General features: G+C 40.6%; 1 protein-coding gene across 1 annotated transcript in view; it reads left to right on the top strand.

The window, feature by feature from the left end:
- si:dkey-238d18.5 (myelin-associated glycoprotein) overlaps nt 1-16,439 on the top strand; it is a 58,341-nt gene that overhangs the window by 27,528 nt on the left and 14,374 nt on the right. The gene's annotated exons all lie outside the window — the stretch shown is intronic.

The raw sequence follows: 16,439 nt of genomic DNA, 5'->3' as shown, positions 1-16,439 counted from the left end.
CCAATCAGCAAAAATGATTTATCGCTGACACCAACTTTGTGACCTCAAATTAATGATAAAATGCTAAATTACTTTCTCAATATGCTATTGTATAAAATATACTTTTTAACGAACTCTTGTTTTAAGCAGAGGTTGCAAGCAACACAAAAAGCACATTTACCAATCATAGTAATTTACACACAACTGTCCATATTGATCTCTTTCAGCGGTGTCTAATTCCACTGTGAAACAAAATGGGCCACTGTCATGGTTACTGACATCATAAATAATCTCCAAAGAGAAGTTGAGATCACCCAGCCATCCGTGAAGTCATGTGCCGACCCTTGAAACTGTCAAGAATTGTTGTAGAATCTTCATTATAGATTCATTATAGACGTATATGTGTGTCAGATACCACTTGTACGTGAGGTCGGCTGTTGACCTCTAGGTTATTTGAAGGAACAAGGCAACACAAGATGAGACCAAAGCCTCCATTGTAGGTTCTACTTGTGCCTTTCAAACATCAGCAAGCACAAATGCACCTGCAGTTAAATTAAATGACTGTAAACTCAATTATATATTTACATTTTAGAAGAGTACTCATACAAATGTATAAAATATTAGTTGTCCAAACATTGTATGATTAAAATGTTAAACAGACCTACCCTCAAGACAAAGCCAGTGGAATAAGACTCTTGCTAGTGCACCCATGCTTTATGGAGGACACATTGATGCAATAAACCTGTATTTAAAATGTTAAAAATGAGTCAAATCCTAAAACTCTAAAATGACTGTAAAAATTACCATTTAAACAACTTTACAGCTCAAATAATACATGTATTTTAAAAGAAGAATTCATGTAAGGGCTTTTATAAAATTATAAGCTTCACATTTCTGCATTGAAACCCTCCAAACATTGGCACCATTCACTTCCATTTGAAGTGCCTCACTGTAACCTCCATTGTTTTTTGTTTTTTTTTAATTGAGGAAATGATGAAAAACATTTTGTGGTAAAAATGCTGTAGATTGAGCTACTTAACATATATTGTAATTTTCATTAAGCATATATCAGCTACAGCCAGGGGCGTAGCAGTTATTTCAAAAGTGGGGGTGGCTCACACAGACCCAACACTTACAGTGCAGTATTACTATATTACAGTATATATTAATATACTCTAAATTGATGATATAAGTAATATATTAATATATACATATTATTAATTTCCTTTTAATATTTGTAGTATTTTAATGATTCAAGTATTGCTAAATAATTGCAAAATTAGCAGCAAAAATAAAAGGCATCTTGTGGAGCACTTGCTTCTGTTTCACACATGAAAATAAAAGACAGAGCACAAGCTGGTCCTTGAATAAATGATTTAATAAATTAAAATAATGACAATTGTGAATGAGTACAATATTATTCTTTACTTTGTTCTTGTGCATTGTGGGATTTGAATGTAACCAAGTGGCTCAAATGTTTTGACTACATTCACCAAAATTTGTTTAGATCCATTAAATGATTTAGTAACCATTTCCAGTGATGCCAGAAGGTGGTGACAAAAAGAGTGTCTTGTGTTGATTGCAAGAAAATGTTAATCCTTTAAATTGTGTATGTCTACAGACCTACAAAGAGATTTTAGTAGAGGTTTTAGGCATTATAAGAATAATGCAAATCTACAGTATCATTTCCCTACAGCTTGTGGCTGCTAAGCATGACTTTTATCAAAAGACAACAATAATAGTCTTATAATAATTATTAGTTTCAATAATGTCTGTATGTTTTCATGTATAACAAAGCATGTCTACATATCTATTGACTTCAGTAAAATGCCTAAGAACACAGCAGATCAATCATTTTTCATAAAGTTTGTCCACTGCACACCAACATAGAGGTAAAAACAAGAGCTGATATTAAAATTTGCTTTACATATTTAACACAGATCTAGTAATCTGTTTAAATTGATTTAAACTGTTTAAAAACAACCAATCAAACTATTACCTCACAAACAATGTAAAAAGCATAACTCAATGAAGACTCATACGCTGATATAATGTCCACTTACAATGTGTTCTTAAAAGAAGGATTGCATTTCATGTAATGCTGCCAATCATGAATGATATGCCAGTATATAACTCTCATTTGTGTGTTCCTCATCTCTAGATTAATGTAAATTGCAGCTCCAATTTAAGAAAACACGGTGAGGTAAGTTTTAGAGATTGTGACAATGTGGGCTTGTCTGTGTCATGGTGATGCTCATTTATTTTCAGTGTGAATCTGTAACTGTGGGCTCTTATAACTTCAGTTTCTAAGTTTGCATTTTTAGATCAGCGCTGCAACATATCAGTGCCTACCTATCTCTGCCCATGCTCAGGAATACGGAGATCGTTCCCCAGTCTCTGCCCATGCTTACGACCACGGAGGTCATTCCCCAGTCTCTGCCCACATTCACGACCACGGAGGTCGTTCCCCAGTCGCCGCCCATGCTCACGACCACAGAGCTGGTTCCCCTGTTGCTGCCCACTCTCGCGACCATGGGGTCAGTTCCCAGTAACTAATGGCTCCTAGCTCCAGCCCTTTCCCGGCTCCACCCCTCGAGCCTCTCACGGCTCCACCCTCAGAGTTTTCCACGGCTCCAAAATCAGAGTCTTCCATGGCTCCGCCCCCTCAAATATATTTATGATGTTCTGACCTGCTCCTCAGTTTATGGAAGTTACACACCTTAGACCCTGTCGGAAGTTTATTTTCCTAGTGTTGGCAAGTATTGATCTGGAATTAACTATCTGTGGATCTGTGCCTTCTGCCCAAGTTCTCTGTAAGACTAAATACTGTGTTCAAAAGACTATACACCTTACCTGAATACTCACCTCACGCTACTTACCTGTCTCCACTGTGTTCAGTTCAATAAACTCCCGCATCTGGATTCATCTCAGCTCAGAGTTGGTGTGTCATTACAGCTGACCCCTAGTGAACCAAATAGAATGTCAGAACTTCTTTAAGCTCTTTAGAAAGTTCAGCAGATTCATCGAGGCTAGATATCTGAAACATCTGTTTCGGAAAATAATTTTCTGCTTAAGTCATAAAAACCATTCAAATATTACTTGCACGGTTCCTGTTTATCTGGAAATTAAAATGGAACTTCCTCTTTTTTGTCATTGTTTTGTGAATTATAATGAAAGGCATTTCTGCAAACCATATCTGTTCTTGACCCAAAGAAGCATTTCAAATATGCTTTTGTTGTATGCTATCTGAAGAATGGACTTCTGTATTTAAAGTAATTATGCAAGGACATTTTGTGAATTAAATTCATTTAAATTTCTTAATGATGTTCAAGTGTCTCCAAAAGTATTTGAACACTTAAACATGTATGCATTTGCATTCCAAATGTTTGGGGCAATGCATGTCAATTTGAAGAATTAGGGCATTTACGTAGATAAATGATCATGGTGTAGACACCAACATCCTACAGCAAATATTATAAGTTTGTAGCTTCTTGAACACTTTATTCTGTCACCATTTCTTGTTTTAGCAGCCCATATAGTATGCCTTTAACCCACACACAAATAAAATAATAAAGTGTCAACTCTTGAGCTAGTAAAAGGTCACTGGTCGCTGGTTTGATGATCGATATCATAGACCATGAAGTTCATAAGATGAAAAAGTGAAGTTCATGACCACACAGTGGTAACAGTCAGGCCACTGGTGGTGTATAGGCTACTAAAAAGCAATAATGCACAGCAGTTATGACTTCTCTATTAAAGTTCTTTCAAAAGCAAAACCTCATTTTTGGGGTTGAAGTGGTGTGATTGTGATTTAGCAATTCCTACATTTTCTGTGTTAAAAATCTAGTTCAAGGTTGACAGTTGTTTATGTTAAAAGCCAAAGTGTATAATGTCGTCCCTATAGTGTTACAATAAATGTACAAAAATAATGGCGTTTTCAGAACAGAATTCTTTTTGCATTGAAATCAACCGACAGAGTTGTATAGTTAGTATAGATGTCTTTACATATTATGCTGGCATAGAAGAAAGTATTTTAACATAAATTAAAAAAATCAGCTTTCCTATTTAAGCAATAAAGATCATAAACGTCAATGTTACTGTCGTAACCTCCATTCCCTGTTGGAGGGAACGAGACGTTGTGTCAGTGTAGTGACACTAGGGGTCGCTCTTGAGAGCCCCGACCACCTCCCATTCTTTGAGAAAAATTAAATTTCAGCACCAACTGCGCGTGCTCAGTCTAACTACATGGCGAGAAAACAGATGCTCTGAACCGGGGAGAGCTTGCTCTTTTCCCAGTTGACCCAAAGCCCTAGATGGCTGAGGTGCCTGAGCACCAAATCCCTGTGGGCGTATAGCAACACTCGAGAGTGTGCTAGAATCAGCCAGTCATCGAGGTATTTGTGGATGCCCACTTCCCTTAATGGGGCAAGAGCTACCTCTGCAACTTTTGTGAAGAAGCGATGGGACAGAGACTAGCCGAAGGGGAGGACCTTTTACTGATACGCCTGGCCATCAAAAGCAAACCGTAGGAAGGGTCTGTGTCAAGACAGAACCGAGACGTGAAAGTAAATGTCCTTAAGGTCTACCGCTGCAAACCAATCTTGATGCTGGATGCATGTCAAAATGTGTTGCTGCATCAGCATCTTGAAAGGGAGTCTGTGTAAGGCCCGTTTCAGAACTCGCAGGTCCAAGATTGGCCGCAACATGACGGCACAATGAAGTAAGAGCTGTAGAACCCTTTCCCCATCTCGGCTGGAGGGACAAGATCTATCATGACCTTGAAAAGAAGGGTCGCGATCTCCGCACACAGGGTGGTTGTGTACTCACCCTGCACCGAAGTGAAGTGGACTCCCCTGAACCAGGGAGGGCGCATGACTCACGCAGCCGAGTCGGATGGACCTGGCCAGCCACCGCGACGGTTGGAAAGCGTTAGCCACGTGCCCAAGCTCCGGGTGAGGGCACTAAGGGGACGATCGTGTCTGATGTACCTGGAGGTGGGGCCTCATCCCGAGATGGCTGCGCTGAGGGAACCTTCAAAGCACTTACCTTGCTCTGCGTACCCGGCATCCAGCAGCACCATAGGCGTTTGTTGTCAGAGACAACATAGTCCAACAGGCCCTGGAGGGGAGTGCCGGACAATCCCGCCAGGTGGCGGTGTTCTGCAGGCACAGGTGCATCACAACTGCCTTATCCACCTGAGGGAACTCAGTGTACATGTGGGCCACCCCGCCGTCGAAGGTAGTGAGAGCGGACGAACCCGGAAGTCTGTTTCGGGCAGCGAAAGGTGCCCTCCACGACCTTGTGAGTTCATCATGCACCTCCGGAAAGAAAGGAACCAGGAGGGCATGGCCGTGAGTGGCGCTACGAACCCAGGAACCAATCATTGTGCCACGAGCTCTCTGGGGAGGCTGGAGGGTTCCAGTTCAACCCGATACTCGTGGTGACCCAGGCAAGCATGCCAGTCAGCTCTGCATCGGCCTCAGACTGGGCGGGCAGACCCGAAGGTGGCAGCCTAGTCACGTCCTCAGCGTCAGACATAGGCAGTGCGCTCTCCGATGCAGCAATCGAAGACTCATCCAGCTTGCTGGCCCCAAAAGAGACATCAAGCTGGCCGTGAGGCGGGCTGGCCTCATTTCAGAACCGGACGGGCGCAAACGAGCGTGCTGAGGATCGAGAGATCCACGCGGAATTACCCAAATTGCCACCTGTGCCAGCCAGCCGGACCTGCCTCATACCCATGGGTAGAAGGCGCGGGGGGCTCTACGACCACACAACCACATCCAGGAATCACTCAAAGTCGACGTTCAACGTCAATGTGTGTGTGATCTAATAAATAACATGTACTCTTTATTACCATACCATGTATTTGTACTATATATTTTCAAACTTTCGAAAACAGTTCACAATTGTCTTTTCGGATTCACCCCATATTCCTTAAGCCGGTGCAAGAAATACAACCTCGAACACAAATTATTAATCTGAGAAGACAGGCTCAATGTGTTATCTATATGGACCCCTAGAAATTTAAATGAAGAAACTTGAGATATAGGATTACCACCTATTATTACTGGACTGTGGTCCCCCACAGACCTATGGTCAAATATCATTTCAACTGTCTTTTTTCATTTAGAGTCAGGTAGTTATGGTCACATCACTGTACAAACCTGTCAACTTCTGAGAAATACTTGAGGACTGGTATTCTTGTGCAATAAACTCAAAATAGCAGTGTCATCAGAAAATTAGACAATAAAATTACTTTCCATGTCTCTAGTACTTATTAGTATTTAGTGTAAATAAAATCGGAATAAGATGTCGGTTAATGAAGAAAAATAACATTGGGAGAAACCAGGCTCACTGTGGGAGCCAGTTCCCCTCTAGTTCCGCCCATTGCGTATATAATGCCAATTCAGTTATTTATATGCAGTGCAGGTTGTGGTTTAAGATTAGTAAACTAAGTAAGTGTTAAGGTCCAGTGTTTAAAAACACTTACAGTTGGAGTTGGCATCAGTTCATGCTGCGAAGTCCATTGTAAAAACTGTTTGCATTTAGTCGTCATCACTCAGAGACACAAGCAGTGAAGTCTGACACCAAGCAGGAAAGGAGCTGGATCTTGCCATCTCTTGTAGGGATATGAATGGTTGAGACATGGAAATAAATAGAATAATATTAGCGTAGATGTCATTCAGTTTTATGCAGAGTTATATAGATCATGATAGATGTTCTGGTTCTGGCAGACCTAACTAAAGCAGCCTAATTGTGAGTTAATGGATAATTTAGGTGTATGCCTGGCTAAATAGCTGGGTCTTTAGTCTAGACTTAAACTGAGTGAGTGTGTCTGTGTCCTGAACAGAGTTAGGGAGACTATTCCATAACTTAGGACACAAACAGGAAAAGGATCTTCCTCGTTTTGGGGATTTTTATATTCTAGGAACTATTAACAAGCCAGAATTTTGTGATCATAATGAACATGATGGAATATAGCATGTCAGAAGGTCAATTAAATACTGCGGCACTTAACAGAGTTAACAGAATTTTTTTTTAATGAATATAAAATTGAACAGGTAGCCAATGTAACGATAATAAAATGGGGCTAATATTATAAAATATCTTGGTTTTTGTCAGCACTCTGGCAGCTGAAGAAATTGAAGTTTATTTATTTAACTTGCTGGGCATCCTCAAAGTAATGCATAACAATTAACAATCAATGAATAACAAAGTCTTGAGGTCATGAGTGAATTAATAAATGTTTTGCCATCAGCAACAGAGATCATGTGTGGTAATTTAGCAATATTTTAGAAGTGGAAGAATGCTAATCTACAAACATTGGAAATTAGATTTTTAAAGGACATATTGGTATCAAATATAACACCCAATTTCTTCTCATTAGAGGATGACGTAACAGTACATCCATCGAGAGTCATATTATATTTTAGTGGCTTATTTTCAGAAGTTTTTGTTCCAACAATTAGTACCTCTGTTTGGTCAGAATTTAGTAGCTTCAAGATGGCACAAAGTATGGCTGCTGTGCTTCGCTGCGAGCTCCTACTCAATGTTGCAGTTTTTTGTTTATTTTGTCTATAATTCTTGTGTTGTTCATCTTCCTTATTGTCTACGACAGACAAACACTTTTGGACATTTGTTCTTCAATAGCATACCAATAACCGGACTTTAAATACCTCAATGCCGACCTGCTGTTTTCAAACACGACAGCGGAGCCCTTTGTCTGGGTAGCCCGGCCGTGGAAAGGCAGCCGGAAAAGGTGAAGGAGAGCCGGCGTTCTCGTAAGACTAAGACATCGACCCCGCTACCCAGCGTTCTAATGGCAAATGTTCAGTCTCTGGACAACAAGCTCTGTGAGCTGAGAGTGCAGATCTCTTTCCAATGAGAGATGAGGGACAGCTGCATTATCTGCCTTACAGAAACTTGGATGTCTGCAGAGATTCCAGAATGTCCACCATTGTGCCAGTACCAAAGTAATCCAAAATCTCTTGCTTAAATGACTGGCGCCCTGTTGCTTTTACCCCCATCATCAGCAAATGCTTTGAGAGGCTAAACAGAGATTACATCTGCTTTGTGCTGCCTGCCTCACTGGACTCACTGCAGTTTGCTTACCACAACAACCGCTCCACTGATGATGCCATTGAATCTACACTACACACTGCTCTCTCCCATCTGGAAAAATGGAACGCATATGTGAGAATGCTGTTTGTAGACTACAGCTCAGCATTCAAAACCATAGTGCCCTCCAAGCTTGATGTGAAACTCCAGGCTCTGGACTTAAACAGCTAGCTGTACAGCTGGATCCTGGACTTCCTGTCAGGCAGAATGGGTATCAGCATCTTCTCACTGACCCGCAACAGTGGAGCCCCACAGGGCTGTGTTCTCAGCCCACTCCTGCATTCCCTGTACACACATGAATGTGTGGCAACAAATAGCTCCAACGCTATCATTAAGTTTGCTAATGATACGACGATGGTAGGTCTTATTACTGATAATGATGAAAGCCTACAGGGAGGAGGAGCACTTCATATTTATTTCCACTGATTACATTGGGTGGCTTTATTCCTAACCAGTTTAGCCACAGTACAGTTATTTTCTATGAGTTTGCTAAAATATGCTTACCCGGCAGCTTTTAGTGCCTGTTTGTATCTACAGACACATTTTCCTTCCATGCACCGCCAAATAACTCTAATTTTGTATTCTTCCACTTGTGCTCATTTTCCTAGCTGCTCTCTTGAGAGCATGAGTGTGATCATTGTACCATGGTGCAGGGCTTTTTCTTGAATTTTCTTTCATCGAAGGGGGTGACATTTTCAAGAGTGCTAGAGAAGAATATTTTTTGGCTTTCTGATTATGTGAGACAATTCTGGAAGATTATTAGTGCAGCGATCTTTAGTGGTCGAAAGAATAGTTATACCTAAATGGTAGTATATTGTAAATTGCAGAGATTCCAGAATGTCCACCATTGTGCCAGTACCAAAGCAATCCAAAATCACTTGCTTAAAATCACTTGGAGTGGTGGTGGCGTAGTGGACTAAAGCACATAACTGGTAATCAGAAGGCCGCTGGTTCGATCCCCACAGCCACCACCATTGTGTCCTCGAGCAAGACACTTAACTCCAGGTTGCTCCGGGGGGATCGTCCCTGTAATAAGTGCACTGTAAGTTGCAATCTCACAATAACTCATTTATGTTATGCTTCAACAGTAAAAATAGTGATAATTATAATATTTCATTATATTAACTGCTTTCAAACTTTCTCATCTTAAACCAACTTCCAAAAAAACCTGTTCCAGAACTTTCAGTCTACTTCTCTTATCCCCTACTTTCTTTTGTCCATTCAAACAACATGCATCAAAAACTGTAATACCTTTCGGTATTCTGAATCTAAGTATTACTTCTCTTGTTAACCATCAAATCTTTAATAGCACACAAACTTTACTTTTCTTTTTCTACAATCTCTTATCATTCTCGTTTAAGCAGAGCTTTACAACACCTATCTTGTCATTTTATTTCTAATATAATCCCCTCTCTAATTTTTTTAACACTAGAACTACCGGAATTCTATAACTACTAGAATTACCATAGCAGTCATTCTGACTGTTCATACAAGACTGTACCGAATGTCATTTTTGTCATGTAATATTTTCGAAGCTTCTATTGCGATTTTAGAATGAAGCTTCTAATGTCTGTCGTCATATACACGCACCTAAAGGATTATTAGGAACACCTGTTCAATTTCTCATTAATGCAATTATCTAATCAACCAATCACATGGCAGTTGCTTCAATGCATTTAGGGGTGTGGTCCTGGTCAAGACAATCTCCTGAACTCCAAACTGAATGTCAGAATGGGAAAGAAAGGTGATTTAAGCAATTTTGAGCGCAGCATGATTGTTGGTGCCAGACGGGCCGGTCTGAGTATTTCACAATCTGCTCAGTTACTGAGATTTTCACGCACAACCATTTCTAGGGTTTACAAAGAATGATGTGAAAAGGGAAACACATCCAGTATGCGGCAGTCCTGTGGACGAAAATGCCTTGTTGATGCTAGAGGTCAGAGGAGAATGGGCCGACTGATTCAAGCTGATAGAAGAGCAACTTTGACTGAAATAACCACTCGTTACAACCGAGGTATGCAGCAAAGCATTTGTGAAGCCACAACACACACAACCTTGAGGCGGATGGGCTACAACAGCAGAAGACCCCACCGGGTACCACTCATCTCCACTACAAATAGGAAAAAGAGGCTACAATTTGCAAGAGCTCACCAAAATTGGACAGTTGAAGACTGGAAAAATGTTGCCTGGTCTGATGTGTCTCGATTTCTGTTGAGACATTCAGATGGTAGAGTCAGAATTTGGCGTAAACAGAATGAGAACATGGATCCATCATGCCTTGTTACCACTGTGCAGGCTGGTGGTGGTGGTGTAATGGTGTGGGGGATGTTTTCTTGGCACACTTTAGGCCCCTTAGTGCCAATTGGGCATCGTTTAAATGCCACGGCCTACCTGAGCATTGTTTCTGACCATGTCCATCCCTTTATGGCCACCATGTACCCATCCTCTGATGGCTACTTCCAGCAGGATAATGCACCATGTCACAAAGCTCAAATCATTTCAAATTGGTTTCTTGAACATGACAATGAGTTCACTGTACTAAAATGGCCCCCACAGTCACCAGATCTCAACCCAATAGAGCATCTTTGGGATGTGGTGGAACGGGAGCTTCGTGCCCTGGATGTGCATCCCACAAATCTCCATCAACTGCAAGATGCTATCCAATCAATATGGGCCAACATTTCTAAAGAATGCTTTCAGCACCTTGTTGAATCAATGCCACGTAGAATTAAGGCAGTTCTGAAGGCGAAAGGGGGTCAAACACAGTATTAGTATGGTGTTCCTAATAATCCTTTAGGTGAGTGTATTTTGACATCATCACCCTAAAATATAAAAAAATCCTCGAACAAAATCCTCAATTTGAATAAAATTGAATAATATGGATTAAATGGAGCACCGAGCGCCAAGCAAACGCAGACAGGCCTACATAATACAATCTTTAATGTAATACTGTATATAATAGTTTAAGAGCTGCTAGAATGTCCAGGAAGGTGCGTGCCTCGCTTTGTGTCTGGAACATTTTAAAATCCATGAATAAATGGATCTGTTATGTTAGGATAGGTAATAATAAACATCAGGACAAGAAATTGAAATTCTAATGAATGTGAAAATGTATTAGTTTATCGACATACAGTATACAGAACCTTCTATTTTAGCTTATTACAGATACAAATTTTATTCTTTATATTCTATTATTTTCTTTGTAAAATAAAAACAAATCTTAGGATATAATAACTTATAAAAACATCACCAATATGCATTTCAATGGCCAAAAGTGTTAATATAGAATATGAAAATTTGCTAAACGGATATAGAAAGCAATACTTGTTTTACAGTAAGCAAAATATCATGCTGTAAATTTATAATGAAAGTATCGTGCTGTAAAATAATGAAAATATTGTGCTGTAAAATTATAACGAAAGTATCATACTGTAAATTTATAATGAAAATATTGTGCTGTAAAATTATAATGAAAGTATCATACTGTACATTTATCATTTAAGTATCATACTATAAATTTATAATGAAAATATTGTGCTGTAAAATTATAATGAAAGTATCATTCTGTAAATTTACAATGAAAATTACATGCTGTAAAATCATAATGAACATTTGGTTGTTTTGTGGGAAAACACAGCACATCATTCACTGATGCTTGTGGATCGATTACTCACGATATAGTGTCACTACATCGACACAATATGAGGTGCCCCTAGGGACATTATTCAGAATTACCATGCACATACATGTACTTTTCCTCTCACATACACATATGAAACCAAATTCATTCACATACTATAGTGAAATGCTCACACACATACAAGTGAAATGCTTTTACAAACACAACTGAAACGCTCTCATACATACAACTGAAAATATTACGCTCACACACACAACTGAAATGCTCACACACACACAACTGAAATGCTCTCACACACACAACTGAAATGCTCTCACACACTCAACTGAAATGCTCTCACACACGCAACTGAAATGCTCACACACGCAACTGAAATGCTCTCACACACGCAACTGAAATGCTCACACACGCAACTGAAATGCTCTCACACACGCAACTGAAATGCTCACACACGCAACTGAAATGCTCTCACACACGCAACTGAAATGCTCACACACGCAACTGAAATGCTCTCACACACGCAACTGAAATGCTCACACACGCAACTGAAATGCTCTCACACACGCAACTGAAATGCTCTCACACACGCAACTGAAACGCACTCACACACACAACTGAAATGCTCACACACGCAACTGAAATGCTCACACACACACAACTGAAATGCTCACACACACACAACTGAAATGCTCTCACACACACAACTGAAATGCTCTCACACACGCAACTGAAACGCACTCACACACACAACTGAAATGCTCTCACACACACAACTGAAATGCTCTCACACACGCAACTGAAACGCACTCACACACGCAACTGAAATGCTCTCATACATACAACTAAAATGATTACACTCTCACACACACAACTGAAAAGCATTTCAGTATGTTGTATGCAAGCATTTCAGTATGTTGTATGAAAGCATTTCAGTATGTTGTATGCAAGCATTTCAGTTGTGTGTGTGAGAGCGTTTCAGTTGTGTGTGTGAGAGCATTTCAGCTGTGTGTGTGAGAGCGTTTCAGTTGTGTGTGTGAGAGCATTTCAGTTGTGTGTGTGAGAGCTTTCAGTTGTGTGTGTGAGAGCATTTCAGTTGAAACGGAAGCACATTTCAGTTGAAACGAAGGTGGTTAAAGTACCCACTCCACTCCAGTTGGTGGCAGTAGTGTATGGCGTTTAATTTTGGACAAAACAGCGCAAGCGCAAAAACACAGCGCGCAAGTGAATTTCAACAGTGTGAGCACCATGACACAGCTCGCACGTAAAATTTAAACCTGCAGAACTTGCAAATCACAAACTCGAGCACAAAAATATGATTGTGCACACAAATTAACAAGTCCCACACACGCGCGAAGTTCTTTTCTGCACACGCACGAGTTCTTTTCCTATGGGAAGCCAAACAAAGCAAAAGTGGGACGAGACAGCGGGGGTTTACAGAGCTCGCGCCGCGCTGACATGTCATCTGCGCGGTTCAATGGTCCGAGCCGCGCGCCAGTTCGTCAGCGCAGCGCGGACGTGTTTCCTAGCGACACCCAATGGGCAGCGCGCGCGAACAATCCTCAACAGCGCTGCGCTGACCAATTTAAACAGCGCAGCGCAAACCATACATGCAAATAAATGTAGGCCCTACAATAAAGAAACCCCTCCTTCCTTACAAAAATTGGTTCTCTGCTGAAGTTTAGCAGTTTTTCCCTACAGAAGACAAAGAAGAAGAAAGACAAGATGAAATGCATACATTTCTTATGTTTATTATCTTTAATAGTGTTAGTAAAGAGTAGTGTTGTGATATATATATATATATCTGTATAATGTTTTAGAATGACCTTAGCAGAAGGTTGGCGTGCTCCTCAAGACGACTACGATATTGAAAGTCATTGAAGTTTCTGCTTTGTACAGCTCTTTCCGTAGCCTCTATACATATGTGCAGTTCTTCAAAGTAGGGTATCGACGCACAACACTACTCTTTACTAACACTATTAAAGATAATAAACATAAGAAATGTATGCATTTTCATGTTGTCTTTCTTCTTCTTTGTCTTCTGTAGGGAAAAACTGCTAAATTTCAGCAGAGAACCAATTTTTGTAAGGAAGGAGGGTTTCTTTATTGTACATTAATTTGCATGTATGGTTTGCACTGCGCTGTTTAAATTGGTCAGCGCAGCGCTGTTGAGGATTGTTCGCGCCGCGCTGCCCATTGGGTGTCGCTAGGAAACACGTCCGCGCTGCGCTGACGAACTGGCCGCGCTGCTCGGACCATTGAACCGCGCAGATGACATGTCAGCGTGGCGCGAGCTCTGTAAACCCCCGCTGTCTCGTCCCACTTTTGCTTTGTTTGGCTTCCCATAGGAAAAGAACTCGTGCGTGTGCAGAAAAGAACTCGCGCGTGTGGGACTTGTTAATTTGTGTGCACAATCATATTTTTGTGCTCGAGTTTGTGATTTGCAAGTTCTGCAGGTTTAAATTTTACGTGCGAAGCTGTGTCATGGTGCTCACACTGTTGAAATTCACTTGCGCGCTGTGTTTTTGCGCTTGCGCTGTTTTGTCCAAAATTAAACGCCATACACTACTGCCACCAACTGGAGTGGAGTAGGTACTTTAACCACCTTCCGTTTCAACTGAAATGTGCTTCCGTTTCAACTGAAATGCTCTCACACACACAACTGAAATGCTCTCACACACACAACTGAAATGCTTGCATACAACATACTGAAATGCTTTCATACAACATACTGAAATGCTTTTCAGTTGTGTGTGTGAGAGTGTAATCATTTTAGTTGTATGTATGAGAGCATTTCACTTGTGTGTGTGAGTGCGTTTCAGTTATGTGTGTGAGCGCATTTCAGTTGTGTGTGTGAGAGCGCGTTTCAGTTGTGTGTGTGAGAGCATTTCAGTTGTGTGTGTGAGAGCGTTTCAGTTGCGTGTGTGAGCATTTCAGTTGTGTGTGTGAGAGCGCGTTTCAGTTGTGTGTGTGAGAGCATTTCAGTTGTGTGTGTGAGAGCGTTTCAGTTGCGTGTGTGTGAGCATTTCAGTTGCGTGTGTGAGAGCGTTTCAGTTGCGTGTGTGAGAGCGTTTCAGTTGCGTGTGTGAGAGCGTTTCAGTTGTGTGTGTGAGAGCATTTCAGTTGTGTGTGTGAGAGCATTTCAGTTGTGTGTGTGAGCGTAATATTTTCAGTTGTATGTATGAGAGCGTTTCAGTTGTGTTTGTAAAAGCATTTCACTTGTATGTGTGTGAGCATTTCACTATAGTATGTGAATGAATTTGGTTTCATATGTGTATGTGAGAGGAAAAGTACATGTATGTGCATGGTAATTCTGAATAATGTCCCTAGGGGCACCTCATAACACAACGTCGAGTGAGTGACAGAAGGGGAACTCGGGTACTGTCGTAACCTCCGTTCCCTGATGGAGGGAATGAGAAGTTGTGTCCCTCATGCCACAGTGCTGTACTAGCCGCTGAAATGGCCGGGACCATGTCTCTGCTCCTCAGCACAAAACCTGAATGACAGTGGGCATTCCAGCTCCTTTTATACCCGAATGTCCAGGGGATTGGCATGCAAATTCCACCCGCCAATTCTCATTGGCCTTTTCTCAAAGATCAAGGTATTTTGGGGCTCTCAAGAGCGACCCCTAGTGTCAATAGATTAACACAACGTCTCGTTCCCTCCATCAGGGAATGGAGGTTATGACAGTAACCGAGACGATCTTGAGATTGACGCAGTAATCAGTGTAAAACACAGTGGAGAAAATGATTGCACGCTGTCAAGACACGAGATGTAGACAAGCAGGGAAAAAAGAGAGAAAACAGGGTGCACGTGGTAAAATACACGCAGTTGAAACCGTAGAAAAACCCAAAGCATATGGCAAAAATTACTCGTACATTGTGCCGGCAGCAACCGGACCAGGAAGTGACAGTGCAGTGATCAACAACTCTATAATACTCTACAAGCTATAACATAGAGTGCCTTAGACTCTATCTATATTGCCCCAAGGACACTTTATAACTAATTTATATTTTCTGTGACGTGTCCAATATTAAAGACAGTGAAGTTATGCGCTGTGGCAATTCGGGGACTTCCTGTGTGATATCTAAACAGGATGTTGGTGTGTATGTGTACATGATATGAGGAGTAGAAAGTATGCTTTTATTCCAAATTTCCCCCAATTATTTTTGCTCCCACTAAAGATGTTTATGAAAGAAAGTGTTTTAAATTAAATGTTTTCTTTAATAAATAAATCAGTTCAGTGGAAGTTCAATATTGTAAAAATAAGCTTAATATAAGACCGTACATTTGTTTAAATTTGTTGTTTTTTGTGTTGTAAATGAATAAGTATGTTACAGTAATAATATATATATATATGCTTAAAATGTAATAACAATAAAAGTAGATCAGACTTATGTTTTTTGCCTGGCAGATGGTATAATGGATTAGATAGGAGGGGGGACCCAAGAATATCATAAAAGCTTGCAGTGTGTTCCTTTGACTTTGACAAAAATGCCCTATCAACCACACCACACAGCAATGCACTAAAAACCACTCAGAGCACCTTAAACCACAGAATAGATGCTGCTCTATTTAAAATTCCTGAACTTCCCTACATTCAGGAACTTCCTATATTCCTAATATGGTATTATAAAATAGTTCTATATTATAAAACTATTTTATAGTATTATTATTAAGCTATATTATTCACCTATTTAACGCT

This window comes from Xyrauchen texanus, chromosome 38, assembly GCF_025860055.1.
Source record: "Xyrauchen texanus isolate HMW12.3.18 chromosome 38, RBS_HiC_50CHRs, whole genome shotgun sequence".
NCBI classification, from domain to species: Eukaryota; Metazoa; Chordata; class Actinopteri; order Cypriniformes; family Catostomidae; genus Xyrauchen; species Xyrauchen texanus.
This window is presented reverse-complemented; position numbering and strand designations above follow the sequence as displayed.